This window comes from Lampetra fluviatilis, chromosome 31, assembly GCF_964198595.1.
Source record: "Lampetra fluviatilis chromosome 31, kcLamFluv1.1, whole genome shotgun sequence".
Classification (NCBI taxonomy): Eukaryota; Metazoa; Chordata; class Hyperoartia; order Petromyzontiformes; family Petromyzontidae; genus Lampetra; species Lampetra fluviatilis.
In genome coordinates this window covers 1,359,466-1,375,117 of record NC_136305.1, presented here as the reverse complement: position 1 = coordinate 1,375,117, position 15,652 = coordinate 1,359,466, and positions in this window count along the sequence as shown.

Here is a 15,652-nt window from a genome sequence, read left to right as displayed (position 1 = left end):
TTGCAGGCCCCTTCTGAGAAAGAGTCTTGAAGCTCATTGAGGCCAGCCTGGGTAAGTAATGGGCCGAGTTATCAAGCCGGTGTGGTAAATTCCTCATTGGCACATCAAGGATCCAGTAAATTCATACAACAACCACTGCTGACGTCTCATAAAGGTGTACTAACTTTATCACCCTAAAGTGATGATGGGTTGAGTCAAGCCCCCACCCCACCCCCATCCTTCTCCATGACCAGCTTTTAAGCTGCCACCACAAACACCCCGATTGTCGAGTGGAGGACTCACAGACACGGCACCTTGTCATCGTCGAGTGGGGGACTCACAGACACGGCACCTTGTCATCGTCGAGTGGGGGACTCACAGACACGGCACCTTGTCATCATCGAGTGGGGGACTCACAGACACGGCACCTTGTCATCGTCCTGGGGGACTCACAGACACGGCACCTTGTCATCGTCCTGGGGGACTCACAGACACGGCACCTTGTCATCGTCCTGGGGGACTCACAGACACGGCACCTTGTCATCGTCCTGGGGGACTCACAGACACGGCACCTTGTCATCGTCCTGGGGGATTCACAGACACGGCACCTTGTCATCGTCGAGTGGAGGACTCACAGACACGGCACCTTGTCATCGTCGAGTGGGGGACTCACAGACACGGCACCTTGTCATCGTCGAGTGGGGGACTCACAGACACGGCACCTTGTCATCGTCCTGGGGGCTTTCCTCTGGGCACTCTGGTGTCCTCTCGGAAGCCAAACAAGCATGGAGGGAATTGGCCAAACATCCCACAATGCAGGACCCTCCTGAAAAGGGCTTTAAGTCAGTGAGGCCTTCCTGTATAAATTATGAGCATTGTAGTGACTTGCGATGGAATGAGTGGTGGACACTCTCACACTTTTGGTAATGCTTGGGCACTCTCCTATTGTGTCTTAGCCTTGTCACCTCCCCACCCCGCCAAACCATTCAAAAGACTGAGCCGTGGGGGTCGTCACTACTCAATCACAGCCCTCGGGGTCAAGCCAAGGGGTGAGAGCGAAGGTAGTGAAACGTGCTCGCTTGAAATCCGCTGCTGAGGTGTAATACAGCACTCCAAAGTCTGTCGCTGAACGATTACCCAACAAACAAAGCCGGGGTTTACAGAAGCCCCGAGCAGATCTTCTCGGGAAGCCTGGCCTGCGCCTGGGAAACATGGAATGGGCTATTAGCACGGTTGGCTACGTACGGTGCGAAAGAAGTCCAATGGACACATTTCTACTCGCCGCAGCTGCTGCACCCGTGTGCATCTGCTTCCTTCGAAAGCCAGCCCGTTGTATTGTTATTATTTTTAGGACGAAGGGAACGCTTCTTGTGCAGTCAATAATTCAAATAAATTCGATTTAAAAAAATTGTTGTCTTCTCTTTACGGGGTCATTGCAGGATCATTTTTTTCCCAGAGGGCACTGGCACCACCCGTGGCGTGCCAGCCTGCGGCATGACGCGCCCTGCTGCTCTCGGTGTGCTCAGCACACGGCGGAGTTGGAGCGGCTCCGATTGGGGTGTTTTGTTTTTAACAAGAGCACGTGCCTCGCACACTGCCTTACAGAGCACACAGCGTGCCAGCTTTAAGTGTACTCCGGGGGGACAAGCGGAATGTGAAGCACGCACGTGGTTACGTAAAGGCTTGTTCTGGAAAGGAAAATGAGGATACGCTTCGGATGGGAGGCGGAGGAGAGCGCGGCTCGAAATCACAAAAACACACTGTGTGTGTGTACGTGTGTGTGTCTGTGTGTGTGTCTATGTGTGTGTCTGTGTGTGTGTCTGTATCTGTGTGTGTACGTGTGTGTGTGTACGTGTGTGTGTGTACGTGTGTGTCTGTGTGTGTGTCTGTGTGTGTGTCTATGTGTGTGTCTGTATCTGTGTGTGTACGTGTGTGTGTGTGTACGTGTGTGTGTGTACGTGTGTGTCTGTGTGTGTGTCTGTGTGTGTGTCTATGTGTGTGTCTGTATCTGTGTGTGTACGTGTGTGTGTGTACGTGTGTGTGTGTACGTGTGTGTCTGTGTGTGTGTCTATGTGTGTGTCTGTGTGTGTGTCTGTATCTGTGTGTGTACGTGTGTGTGTGTACGTGTGTGTGTACGTGTGTCTGTATGCGTGTCTGTGTGTGTGTGCGCTACAAACCTGGCGAGCGGGGTTCGATTCCCGCTCACGGTCAACACCAGTGATGATTATCTGAACCGGTCCTGGGCCTCCCCTAGGTCTACTCAGCCTCAAATGAGTACCCGGTGCGGTGTGTAAACATCGCAAGAGTAAGTGAATCGCATGAATGTGTAACATCTCAAAGTCCGCTAGGCTGAGAGGTTACTTCGGCGCTGGAAGCAGAGGAACCAGTCTGTGTGGAACTTAAAATGTTGCCTCCTCAGATTTGTCTCTGTGTACTCCGGTTTCCTCCCACAAGTCCAAACTCTACTTCGAAGGAATTGGACAACGACTCTTGACACTCAACGGGGGGTTTTATGGATAAATGAGAAGCATTTATGAGTCTTATTTGTCAACATGAACTGCCCATCTCACATTCCCCTGAGGGTATTGTGTTCCTGAAAATATAAGAATCTATATTTTTGCCGTTGAGCCAACTCACATGGAGCTTGTGGTTCGAGCCCTATTACAGCTCCATAATTCTGCACTCAATGAAACACGTGCGGTAAACTGGACAACTCAAATCCTGCTCCACCATTCCCAAAAGTTGGCGGCATAGAATCATCGCGTCAAAGTCAATTTGACCGCTGTTCACGTAAACATACAAATTACTGCAGTGGCCGTGTCTTTCGAACGGATCACGCGGATCACTGTGGCCAAAATGAGAGAACGAATTTCTTCTTGATTTTACCAGATTGGACAGAGGACGCAGACTGAAACAAAACACAGCTGGGGCAAGTCCACGCAGAGCTCCGTGCACCAGGTTTACAAGGCTGAGTCACGACTTCAAAGCGAGTGATTCGTGTGGACGTGACCTGTCCACCACTGGCACACAATGGCCTGGTCTTGACCAGAGTGGCGTGGGAGTATTATGCAACCAGTGCAGCTGGTCCACCAAGGCCTCAAAACGACGGTGTCTTGAGCCCGACAGCCGCGTGGCCCTGTGTCTGGGAAACTCAGTGCATGTTCGGTGGCTGCGTCTGTATGCGTGCCCGTGTGGGTATGGGCGTCTGCATCTGGGTGTCTGTCTTTGGGTGTCTGTGTGTGTTGGTGTCTGTGGGAGTCTCTGTGTCTGTGTGGCTGTGTGGTTGGGCGTATGTATCTGAGGCATGCACCCATCTATGTGCCTGAATGATTGAATGTCTACGTCTGTGTCACATACACATGGCTATCTGTGTGTCCTGATCAGGATGTCTCTGTGGTTAGAACAATGTGAGTTTGCAAGGTCTGGATGTCTGAGGGTTGTGGGTGTCCGTGTGACTTAGGGGACTGGATGAGTTTCTGAGTATCTGAGTAGCTGTGTGTTTAAATAACTGGGTGGGTGCATGCCTACGTATCGGAGTGTCCGCGTTAATGTGTATCTGAATGTGTGTAGAGCGTATATACAATATATATGTGCGTGTGCAGTGCCGGATTAAGCTAGTGCGGGGCCTGTAGCATATGTTATAAATGAGCCCTAAATAAAAAAAACACATACATATTAAAACACACACATTTTTAACTTGCATAGTAAAGTAATTGTATTTTTTCATTTGCTATACAGCCAGATAATACCACAAATGGCTAACCTTAAACACCCAGTCGTTCATTAAATGTGAAGGCAGTATAGTACTATATTAATAGAGCAAGTGCAGAATGACTGAACCAGAAAAATGGATAGCTTGAAAGCATTTAGCGCGGGGCCCTTGAAAGTGCGGGCCCGTAGCATTTGTAGCTACTTTTGCTACGAGGATAATCCGGCACTGTGTGTGTGTGCATGTCTCGGCATCTGCATGTCCGGGCATCTAAGCAAATGCTTGCTCACGTGAATGGGTAGGTGACCTGTGATGTGGTTTTAATTGAACCGTTCAATAGGGTTCGTGATTTATTATGTACCTGCATCACCTTATAACAGAAATAAATCAAGTAGGCTAACATTTCAATCAATTGCCCTGCTTGATGGCTACTGGATACGTTTTATGATTAACCAGGAATGGTCTTTGTCCTTTAGCATGACACTTCCAAAAAATACGAAAGAAATTTATATTTGGATCCAGCACCCTTGAAAACTTCAGGATACAATTTTACCTGGCCCTAAGGTCAAACACAGAAAAGGTGATAAAAGGTTTTTCCTCTTTTTTCTGGCAACAAAACAGCGGTGTTAAGATGTTAAAACACCAAACTGAAACCTTTTACAAGGAATCATGTCTGCATTAACCGCAATGCTTGTGGTCAGAATGCAAACAAACAAAAAAGTTCTACATAAATGTTTGTTACGTCGCATATTGTAAAATGTTGGCCGTCGTATGTGTCCTGCTTACACACATAACCTGCACTGTGAGTATGCCAACGTTTCAGATTCCCAGGGCTTATAAAACAACGATGGAAATTATGTAATGCACTCAGAACTGTTTATATGTACATAGATATTAGGTCTTAGTACCTGTAGTTAACACTTAAAAGGGCATTCTTGTTATAGGTGTGCGTGTGTGTTATAGGGGTGTGCGTGTGTGTTATAGGGGTGTGTGTGTGTTATAGAAGTTGACTCATCCAAAAGTGAGCACCAGTGCCGTTGTTCTGGGTGCCTTCTCGGGTCTCACACAACACGCAGCCACTTGTCAACAAGAACACAGCACACATCACCACTTCCTTAAGTTTAACGACCGTCCAAGTGTGATTCACGTCCACAAATACGCGCGGCTTGTCCCCCCCCCCCCCCCCGGCTACCACCACCAACGTGGGCAGAGACGAAGAGAGAGAAGCGAGAGAGGTGAGGACCATCACGCGACACACAGAGGTGGGGTGACAACAACACACACGTACACAGGAGCTGACGTCATGTTCGTGAGTGGGTACTACTGTAATTGTTATTATTTTGCCATCATCATCATCATCACCGTCGTAAATATTTGTGTACTGTACTTTTGGGCGTGATTTACAAGTGGTTTATAGCCGCTGTAGTAGTCAACGTTTAGTGTCAATCCCTCCGTGTTTAAGTGCCAGGCTCAAGATGGACCTGAGTTTGTACTCTGCCCATGACTCACTCACTGCTTCTTTTTTTCTCTCTCTATAAAAACAAACGTCCGCTGTGTTTTGTTCTGTTTGAATTCTGCCGTATGGGGTCTTGATACGCGTTGAATTTAGGTGACATGTATGCAAATTGTATTGCACATTCAAACATGAATGCGTGTGTGTGTTATTGAAGTTCACTCAGCCTGCAGTGAGTCACTCAGTGGCGTGTGTGAAACACCAGCACTGGGGAGACACCAGCCCTTCAAGATCTGTGCAAGTCTTAATAATGAGGACTTGTTAATGAGAGTATGTATTTATACCGGAAGAATCCGATGAGCTATCAAGCTCTTTTTCACAGATATCTAGTAATAATAATATTGATTTCTGGCGCTTTTCATCAAGGATCTCAAAGCGCTGTGCATGACACGGCAGCAGACACTCAGCATAGAAATAATATTTATAAATACTGGAAATCTGTCCAGTAGGACATCTGTAATATCAATTGCCCACACAGTTTGTAAGACTTTATAGGGGATCGTTGTCCTTGTTTGTGTGTTGTGTATGTATCTAACATGTTTGATGTATTCGTAATGAAGTTGGACCTTTTGTGAATTGTGTGTAATTTACTTAATATCGATATAGTTTGGGCTTACGAAGTGACTATCTGTCACTTTGGTAATGTCATATACAATCTTCCCGACGGCGTGAACGGTTATGAATCAATAGATGTGTAATGGAACCCCCACCCTCCCTGTACGCTCTCGTGGGCCGTTGTCAAAGCTCGAATTGATGGCACGTGTCCGTTAATCCAGACGCGCGCGCTGAGTGGTGAGAGTTGCTTTGCAATGTTAATGTTGTTTTCTTCTCGGTTCTTTCGGTAAAGTCACGTAGAATGGAAATAATAAAAGCATAAAAATTAAACATAATAAAATAATTCTCACGACGTTTCGGCCACAACGCAAGTAGCCGTCCTCAGGTGGAAACGTCGTGAGAATTATTATATTATGTTGTATTTTGATTATTTTATTATTTCCATTCTACGTGACTTTACCGAAAGAACCAAGAAGATGAATCCCTGCAGTCACGAAAGCTTTAAATCGAAAAGTGAATGTTTTTATTGAGGGACAGTGCGTTGTGTTGGCGAGGCCGGTGACTGGTTTTGCTGCTGCTGTTTTACTGCCTTGCCCAAGCTTTGGAATTGGTGATGCAATTAAAAGTTGTACCGTTTATTTATTTATTAAAGGGGCGCCACGGTGGCTAGGAGATGTCATCTTGCTCGCCTGGTATGCAGGAGGTCGGGGACTCGATCCCGACCCTGGCGTCTGTATCTGTGGAGTTTGCGTGTCTCTAGAAATCTGCATTGAGATTATGTAGCTTATTTTGGTGCTATAAATGTCCAAATGATGAGCCACTTTGTTGAGCTATCATTTGTGAGCAGGTCGCTTCTGAAAACTCAGTTAATGCCTCAGTGGGCTTTGCCTGGTAGGGTGGGGATGGTTTAGTTATATTTGTTTGTGTTTGTGTAATTTATTTACCTTTCTTGTACTTTACACTCCTATCGTGTTGTTGTACTGTTTGTTGTTGTAACGTTCTTACCCCGTGCCCCGACTGGACATCGGTGAAAAAGAGCTTTTTAGCTCATCGGATTCCTCCTACCGTATAAATACATATTCTTGTTCTGATGTTGCAACTCTCATGCACACCACAACAACAGCTGCTGTGCGAGCCTCGTGAGTGGTCAGTTCCAATTCCAGGGGTAGGAGTCAAGTCTCTGTCAAAAGCCGTCACGCGATGCACGCCGTGGGAGAGATAGAGTGAGAGGCCGGTTTGTGTTTAAAACGAAGGCAGGTTGCAGGTTGGTCAGGACAAGGAGAATGCAATGCAAAGAGAGGAAACCTTGAAAATGGGGGGTGAAAGCGGGACGTTTAAAAGAAGGGAAGCCCTGTGGCTCGAGGCTTGAGCTTGGAATGGAAGTGATGAGTGAGGTCATTTGTACGTAAGTGTAATTCAAGTTTAGTTGCTATACCTCGTGCTCCTCAGCCCTTTACATCTGGTGGCATCGTGTCACGCCTAGACGACGGAACCACGAGAGGGACACGCAAACTCTTCGGCAAAATTCATACCGCCTTCGTTTGACGGAAAAAGCTCGCATCCAGCGGAATGTTCAGCCGATGCTGGATGCGAGTCCGTGGGGCCCGCCTGTAGTGCTCATGAAAAATATTGACGGCTCCATGCACTTTTTGTCGTTGATTTCTGTCGCCTTGACATATGTACGTTGAACTTCTATCGCACCGTACGTAGCCAACCGTGCTAATCGGAGGTGCGGGAAACGCGGTTACTATCGTAGACGACGCTTACCCACTTCTCCGCACTGACATCTTTATTGATGCCCTTTTCTTCTGCCATTTTTTTAGCACCCGAGATCTCCTCTCTGGACTTTGTCACGACCTGATTGACACTGTTTGTGGACCCAAATCGGGCTTCCAGGCACTCTGAATGCAACTGTCTTCCAATGTGCTTGCAGACAGCTCTAGTCGCCTTTCAGTGGCTCAAGGAACTTGTGCTTACCGATTTACAATGGGAGTGTGGCCTTATCTTTTTAGATGACGTTATTGTGTTTGGAGCGACCTTTAAGGAGCACCTCCAATGGTTGCATCAGGGGTTTTATGAGCTTTTGACAGGCCAATTTAAAGCTTAAGCCGTCCAAATGCCATCTTATGCAACGTTAAGTTCACTTCCTCGGTCATGTGGTCAAGTCGTGAGAGCATCACAACCAACCTGGCCAAGGGAGGGGAGCCCTCTGATTGGTGGCCTGCAGCCAATCCAAAGTGTTCCACGAGTCGGTCGGTCACTCGAGCACGGCAGTGAAAACAATGTTGCAAGTGCTTTGTTATCAATCCCGCACCTCTGTCTACCCAGCGGTGGGAGATGGTGTGGGTACTCCCACCCTGTGCAAGACGTTTGACCAGTGTGGAAGAGTAGGCCAATGTACCGTGTAGAGCAGCGCTATAGGGCTCCCTTTTAGTGAAGGTCCGTCCGCCGGCAGTCACCTGAGAAAGAAATTGCACCCGACGATGCGCGTGTGTTTTGATGTTTATAGAATGGCTGTCATGTGGTTTGCTCACAAGGAAATTGGCTAACAGCCAAAATTGTAATATCATGAGTCAAACATGGTGTGAGCAACACGTAAAATGTGTGTTTTAAAAGTTCATATCATCCTGCGTGATGGATTCAAGACCTCGGTTGGTGTGCTTGTCACGAAATGGAATCCATCCAAGTTCAACTTAAAGTCAGGGTGTTTATAACTTTGGTCACATGTCTTTATGCAGCGGCAGTCCTGTCCAACTCGCTTGTACTGGTGGGCTAATGTGTAGGTGCCCCAACCTTTTTCAATCCACCGTGTTTTAACTAAAATTAATATGTGGATTTTTTCAAGAGTCTGTCTTGAAACTATGATGTTTGTCGGACAATACCCCAGGGGTTCGAGACACTGAGCCGAGCAGCGCTGAGGTCGTCGTGTGTTCAATTCCGGATTTTCAGTCGTCTCTTGATTAAAGCAGCATCTCAACTCAAGCACTCTGGAGTGAGTTGATGAGCACAGCTCAACTACCAATGAAAACACGCAAAGATACTGCTTGTGAAATGTTCTTTTCAACTCATTAACTTCAGTTTCCGTTTTCAGTTTCATTTATTTGGTAGAGCCCTGTGGGCCATTTGGCTCCAGAATCGGGTGCAACCGCAACAAACAAAAAACAAAAACATGAACAAGAAAACATCTTAAAGTGACTATGCGCAAACAGAAAAATCCAGGAAAAAACTGCAAAAACTTACTCTAAATGCGCTGTTGAGGACACGTAACTGGTGTGCCACTAGTCTAGATTAAGCAGCTTCATAAACTAATTTCTTTAGAACAGTTTTTGTGTGTTAAGTGTGTCGTCCCTGCCCCGCACCTCCGATTAGCGCAGTTTGGTACGGGCGGTTGGGTGGTAAGAGCTGGAACCATGCGCCAAAAGCACGACCATGGTCTCGCTTCCCACTGCTGCTACGTGGAGAGAGGCACGTAGGCTGCTGAATGACACTCGGAGCAAGACATGCAACCCACGCACACCACTACCTCGACACGCGCGCACACTTCCTTGGCTGCAGACGTCCCACGGCAGAACGAGAACAATGCATCCAGAGGGGCTCTTACCTGCTCTGGAGAGGAGAATGATCGTGTGTTTAATCATAGTGTTTGCGGATGTGTGTGTGCGGAGAGACCATTTCACCACAATTAGGGATTGGGAGGGCGGAAGGGTGGCACAGGCGTCATACACGTGCTTCACAACAAGAAGCGCCTGTGCTTGATTCCTGACTCGCTGCGTCTCTGATGACCGAGCGATTCGTCGGTTTATTTTGTTAAAGCCTTTGGAGGAAAAGAGACGGAAGAACGAGGCATGCGGGTGACCAGCTGAGCTGCACGAATCAGCCGTTGGAGCTCCCACTGGGCCCTGCAGTTGCGTCCCCTTTCCATGCTTTACACGAGCGCGAAATGGGGCAGCAATGATCAAATCACGCAATGTGTTTTAGTTTACCAGACTGTTTTGGCTAACGAGCTGAGAATTCAAGAGGCCAGAATAGTCTTCATTTTGCAAGCACGACCCGGGGCATTCGTTTGCCAGTAGGGGGCGCTGTTTGCGAGTAATTTTTTGAATGTTGGAAAATTTGTGCTGTGTATCTGCAAGCACACGATATCCTACTCTGGCAAATGATGTCAGGGGATGTTTAACCCGCATTGTGAAGCGCGTAGCAGTATTATTCGTATTACGACATCCGCAGCGTTAATGGGGGCAGCCGCTGGACTCGAACCGTGACCCTCTGCCAAGAGCGGCGAACGAGCTACTGCTGTTCCTTGTCACCGCCCTGTCGTAAACAGTAGTGTTGTGTTTTTACTCGCATTCCTTCCTATGATATTCACGACTTTACCACCATAACTATTCACTTTTCCCTGGTGTTGAATTTATGCGTGTGTGTGTGTGTGTTTCCCCCTCTCGCGTGTGAGTGGGTTGTCATTGGCTGGAGGGTGTATCCATGATATCATTTTACAGGTTGGCAGGCGCGTAATAGGTTAGGCATTGTGTGTGTGTGTATGTGCGGCGCGCGTGTGTACGTGCACCCATGGACAGATCCTGAAGGCGCACGCGCTCACATGTAGAGGCGAGTCACACGTGGGGGCAGCCAACACCACGTGGTGACAGCTTGTGCGTCACGCTCCACGCACTCCATCCCGCGAGTGTAAATAGAGCAAGCTCACCCGTGTCACCGCCCTCCCCGCTTAATCCATTGATACGACACTCATTCACGTATTTATCTATCATTCCACAATTCATTCACAGCCATCAGTTAAAGCAGACGGGAACCTATGAACTCCGCTGAGACCAAATCACCCTGCATGTGACCTAAATTGTCCTGTCAGATCCCAGAAGCAAGACGTTTAGAGCCTGGTGAGTAATGTACTCAGATGAAACTATCAGGGAGGTGGCCAGGAGATGGTAGTGCGAAAACAATATTCTTGAATCTATCAGCAACCGGCACACAACGTCCAGTATACCCCTCACCACGGCTGTGGCTACCATTCACGTGATTTTTTCTCTCCAGTCTACCAGCGATCGGAATATTTTCAGCGAGAAATTAAGCCCCGCATATGAGTAAAACAAAAGCGATGTACAATAAGTTGCCCAGAAGATGGAATTACGGGCAGTGGGGTCATGGGGCCATTTGTGAGCGCCTTTGAGTGTTATCCTCTCCCAGGCGAGGGTTCATCTCTGGGTATCGCTGAGTTGTCACACATGACGGGATACATTCTTTACAACGTTGTTGACCAGCCATCCCAGTGCAGCGAGCACGATCCTGGAGACTCGTGGAGGCATTCCTTGGATACATAACAACGTAGCTGACACTGTTACAGTATACGTATATAGTATACATATGGAGTGTCATCGCGGGATGTCACTGTGTAATTCTGGCCCTAGAGGGTCACGGCGTGCGGTGTAGCGACAACGCGGACACCACGTGGTGTGGGTGCAGTGCCGGCCTCAGCGGGGCCTGGTGAGTGCTGAGTGGCACCACGCTTGGCGTGCAGTGCCAGCCCCTACAGGACAGGGTGTGGCAGTGCCGGCGGTAGGAACGGGGTTACTAAAGGCCATGGCACTCTGGTTGACCCGAGTGGACACGTGACCAGTTGCATCTACAAAGGGGCCCCAAGTGGGGGCTAGGGGTGGTCACGTGGTCGGGGTCGAGATCCTGCTCGAGGATTCTAGAAGGTGGGCGTGGCCAAGGGCTGAGCCGGCCACGCTGCAGAGAATATAAGCCGGGTCCCCTAGAGGGGCCTGCGTTGTTGTTCATCCTGAAGAAACCTTCGTTTACGCTCTACGTTCTCCGAGTCTCCAACACGTGGACCTGGACCCGAGCTAGGATCCCGGTCCATAGTAGCAGTTACGTGGTAATTAGTGCAGTTAGCCTGGTGGTCACCACCAGAGGTTGTTATTCTGTTAAGGGGCAGTTAGCCCGTGTGTTGGTGTTAAATCAATGTGTTGCCTCCAAGAGTACGTCTGCGACTCGGTTGAACTCACTACACATATACTGTCTTGACGAATCCACGGTCCCGGATTTGACACGGGCGATGCGAGCGTGACAGCGAAGTGAGATTGAGTGTGTCACCCCACACCGTGAAAGAACATCCAGCCAACTACAGTATTAGCAAAGCCAATCCAGGAAGATGTCATGCGAAATGTTGTGATTGTCAGGTGTGCGTGCGTCTCGTGCCTGTGATGTCGTTACCGTAGAAATGATCCCCAACAGCAAACAATGCATCAATCAAGAACGCCGTGAACTTACTTCGCTTATGATGATGGCAGTGATCCCCACCCCACCCCGCCCGGGGGGGGGTGGGGGGGGGCCTGTGCGGGTTTGTCGCTCGTGCCATTCGAATGACCTCAGCACGGGGACAAGTGCTGCCGTTCCGCGCCCTGCGGCGCCAGTTGCCGCCACCGGCAACTTCGCGGCCCACCGCCTCCACGTGGGAACCGGCGAACAACGATGCACGCGTCGCGGACGAGATGCCCCCCTTCAGTTCGTGCACACGATGTGCGACCCGCTTGGGAGCTGAGTGCCAACGTCGAGGGCCCCTGCTGCTAGCACGCGAGAGGGATTCGGGAGGGAGCGGGGAGTTCGTGGTTGTTTTGCCGTTCCAGTTGATGGGGGCACAGAGCGAAACGTCGTTCGATTTGCACGTTCCACGGTTTTGGGTTTTGCACGGCTACAATTTGCACCGCCGCTGCTGCTCGTGTCTTTAATTGTACAACCGACGAAGGAGACGTTCGTCTCGGCCTGCTGGTGTTACAACCAGCGTCTTCGAGTGAGGGTTACACCGGCGGTGTCTTCGATGAATGTCAAATCCACGCGGTTGCGATGTTTGGGTCTTGAATGAGGAGGTGTTTATTCGGGAGGTCTGTTCGCCAGCGTTCTTTCAGACCCGTTAGTAACGTGATGACTGCACTCTGCATCTCGTATGTAAACATTGTTTATACGTACACACACACACATATATACCTATAAGGGCCATTGGAATCTATTAGGCTGTGCACAGGCGGGCCCAGATGTCTTGTGTCCCATATTGAATTCTCTGAAACGTCATATTTTAAAAGTAAGGTTTATTTAAAACAGAAATTAAAATGCAAAGGGAAACAAATGTTCGGGGTCAATTCATTGTGGGGGGGGTCACAATACATCTGGACTGCCCTGCACACGCTCACGGGAACGTAGACTGCTAATTGCGTGCGTAATGTATGCTGCTATTACAGTGCGTGAGTGCAGAGGCTGGGCAGGCATGACGTCACGTGTCATTTGGCCGAGAGAACACGGCCCGGACCCTGGGTGCCCACTGTGCACCCCCCACGAACCCCCCCCCCCACTACCCCCCCCCCCGCACAGCCCGGACCCTGGGTGCCCACTGTGCACCCCCCACTACCCCCCCACCACAGCTCGGACCCTGGGTGCCCACTGTGCACCCCCCACTACCCTCCCCCCCCACAGTCCTCACCCTGCGTGCACACTCTGCACCCCCCACGACCCACCCCCAACGCCGCTCCGTGGATGAATGAATGAATCTCAAAGCCACGTGAACCCGAAGCTCTGCACAGTGATGATGTTCGTGTGCGTATCTTTTCTAATAGTGCGCGTCTTTGTCTTTTGTAATGCTTGGGGGTTGCTCGCTAACAGCACTTTCCCCAACAGTCTGTTAAGGCTATACAGAGGACCTTTGTCTCTGTGTTGTAACACTTGCGGGGAGCGGTGGTGTAGCGGTCAGCGCTACGCTGCGCTACGAACTCGGCAACCCGAGCTCGAGTCCCGCTCACGGCCAACACCACGGTGACGATTATCCCAGCCGGTCCTGGGCCTCTCCTAGGTCGACTCAGCCTCCAACGAGTGCACGGTGTGGTGTGTAAACGTCACGACTGGGAAGACAAGGCGGCCGGGCGTCGTGGCCTCTACCCCCACACCGCCGTGTGCTTTGTCGGCCTTCAGAGGCGCTTGTTGACAGTGCCCACAAGCCCGTTAAATGCCCTTGTCTTTCTAAGGGCGTATTTTTGTCTGGTATTACACAAATTAAACAATTAAATATTGCACCTCTGTATAACTGTATCCTGTATCACCGAGTTTCAGTTTACCTTGTATACACATGTGTGGTGTCAAACGATTCAGAGACAGAGTTTCTAGGAGGCACTTTCTTTATTAACAACTCTCACGGTCTCGTCCACACACTCTCCACAGTAGCTCAGCCCAGCCTGTACACAACACTAGCCGTCTAACACTGACGGCGCCGACTGACAGAGCCAACTACTCTTCCTTCGTAGCGCAGCGTCTAGCGGAGACGTGTAGCGACGACGAGACAACGACGAGACGAGTCCACTCCCAGCACCGGCAGCCCTGAGCCCCCCGCTCTCGGCTCCTTTTATGCTCCCGGCGTGGCCTGGCTCCGCCCTGACCGTGCCCCCTTCTCGAACCTCCCAGCAAGTTCCAGGGACTTCCAGACGGGGTCCTCCGTGACCCTTGCCCCAGTTCCTCCGCCCTGCCAACACGCACCGTGCTCAACCTCACCGGCGTGTGTGCCGTCTGTCCACCACAGCTGCCGCCCTACAGCCGGCGCTATTACACTACACATACATAAAAATCCCTTAGTCATCTATCATTCATAAATGCAACCTAATTACCAATCTAGATTTGAAGCTTTCGTGACTGCAATGATTCATATTCTCAGGTTTTTTCGGTAAAGTCACGTAGGTAAAACATTAAAAGTAATGAAAGTAAAATAAAACAAAACAAAAATAAAAATAAAATTCACGACGTTTCGGAGGCAACACAAGTCTCCGTCATCAGGTGGGACAGTCACAGCCAGATTAGCTGCATCAAGTGAAGCAATGATTCAAAATGTAATCCCTTATAAGCAAGTTGAAGGGGGGGAGGAGAGGGGGGGGGAGTTCATCAGAATGTGGTAGCCAATGAATGGAACGTATCGGGAGGGAGGGGGGGTGGGAGGGGGAGGGAGCCAACAAAACATTTGGCGACGGCTTGGACGCGGCTGCTGCGCACGCCAACACAATGGGCAGAAAGGGGGGAGGGGAGGTCTGATACACATGATAGAACAAAGGAACGAAAATGCCCATGTTTATACCAATGCAGGCTGAAAAATGAAGAGAGTACTGTTAAAAATAACTGGGGATGTTAACACTCGGTGAAGTAAATTAAAATAGTGCCTGTCAGATAAGATGGTCCAAAAAGTGTAATTAAGTCTTTTTTGCGTGGTTAATAACATCTTTCCAGTGATTACTGAGTTTGTACCCATCATCACGGTTGAAATTATGTCTGTGTTTGTATATTTGTATGGCTTCGTGTACAAACCTTTGATGGTAGCCAGGAGGCTTGCAGAGAACCTTGGTCTCGGAAAAGACAATATCATGAGAGCCCGCCGAGTTGTAGCAATGATCGGCAACGGCCGAAGAATCAGTTCTGCCGTGTTTCAGATCTGACTTGTGCTCGCGGACACGATCAGCAACATGACGTTTTGTTTCTCCAATGTAGCAATCACCACAAATGCAACTCAATTTGTAGACTCCAGGATACTGTAAGTCAGGAACGACATCCTTCACAGATGGAATCAGATCACGGATTTTATGCACTGTGCTGAATCGGACTTGGATCTTATGTTTGTTTAGAATTTTGGAGATCTTTTTGGTCACGCCTGCTATGTATGGTAACGTGATAGTTTTGGTCGGAGTTTCATGTGGTTGTTTCTGTGTGGTGGGAGAGACAGCTTGGCGGATAGTACGGTCAGAGTATCCGTTCATCCTGAGGGCCCGATGTACATGTCTTAATTCATCAGTCAGGTGGTGTTGGTCAGAAATTCCATGGGCTCTGTGGTATAGCGTTTTGATGAGAGAATTCTTTTG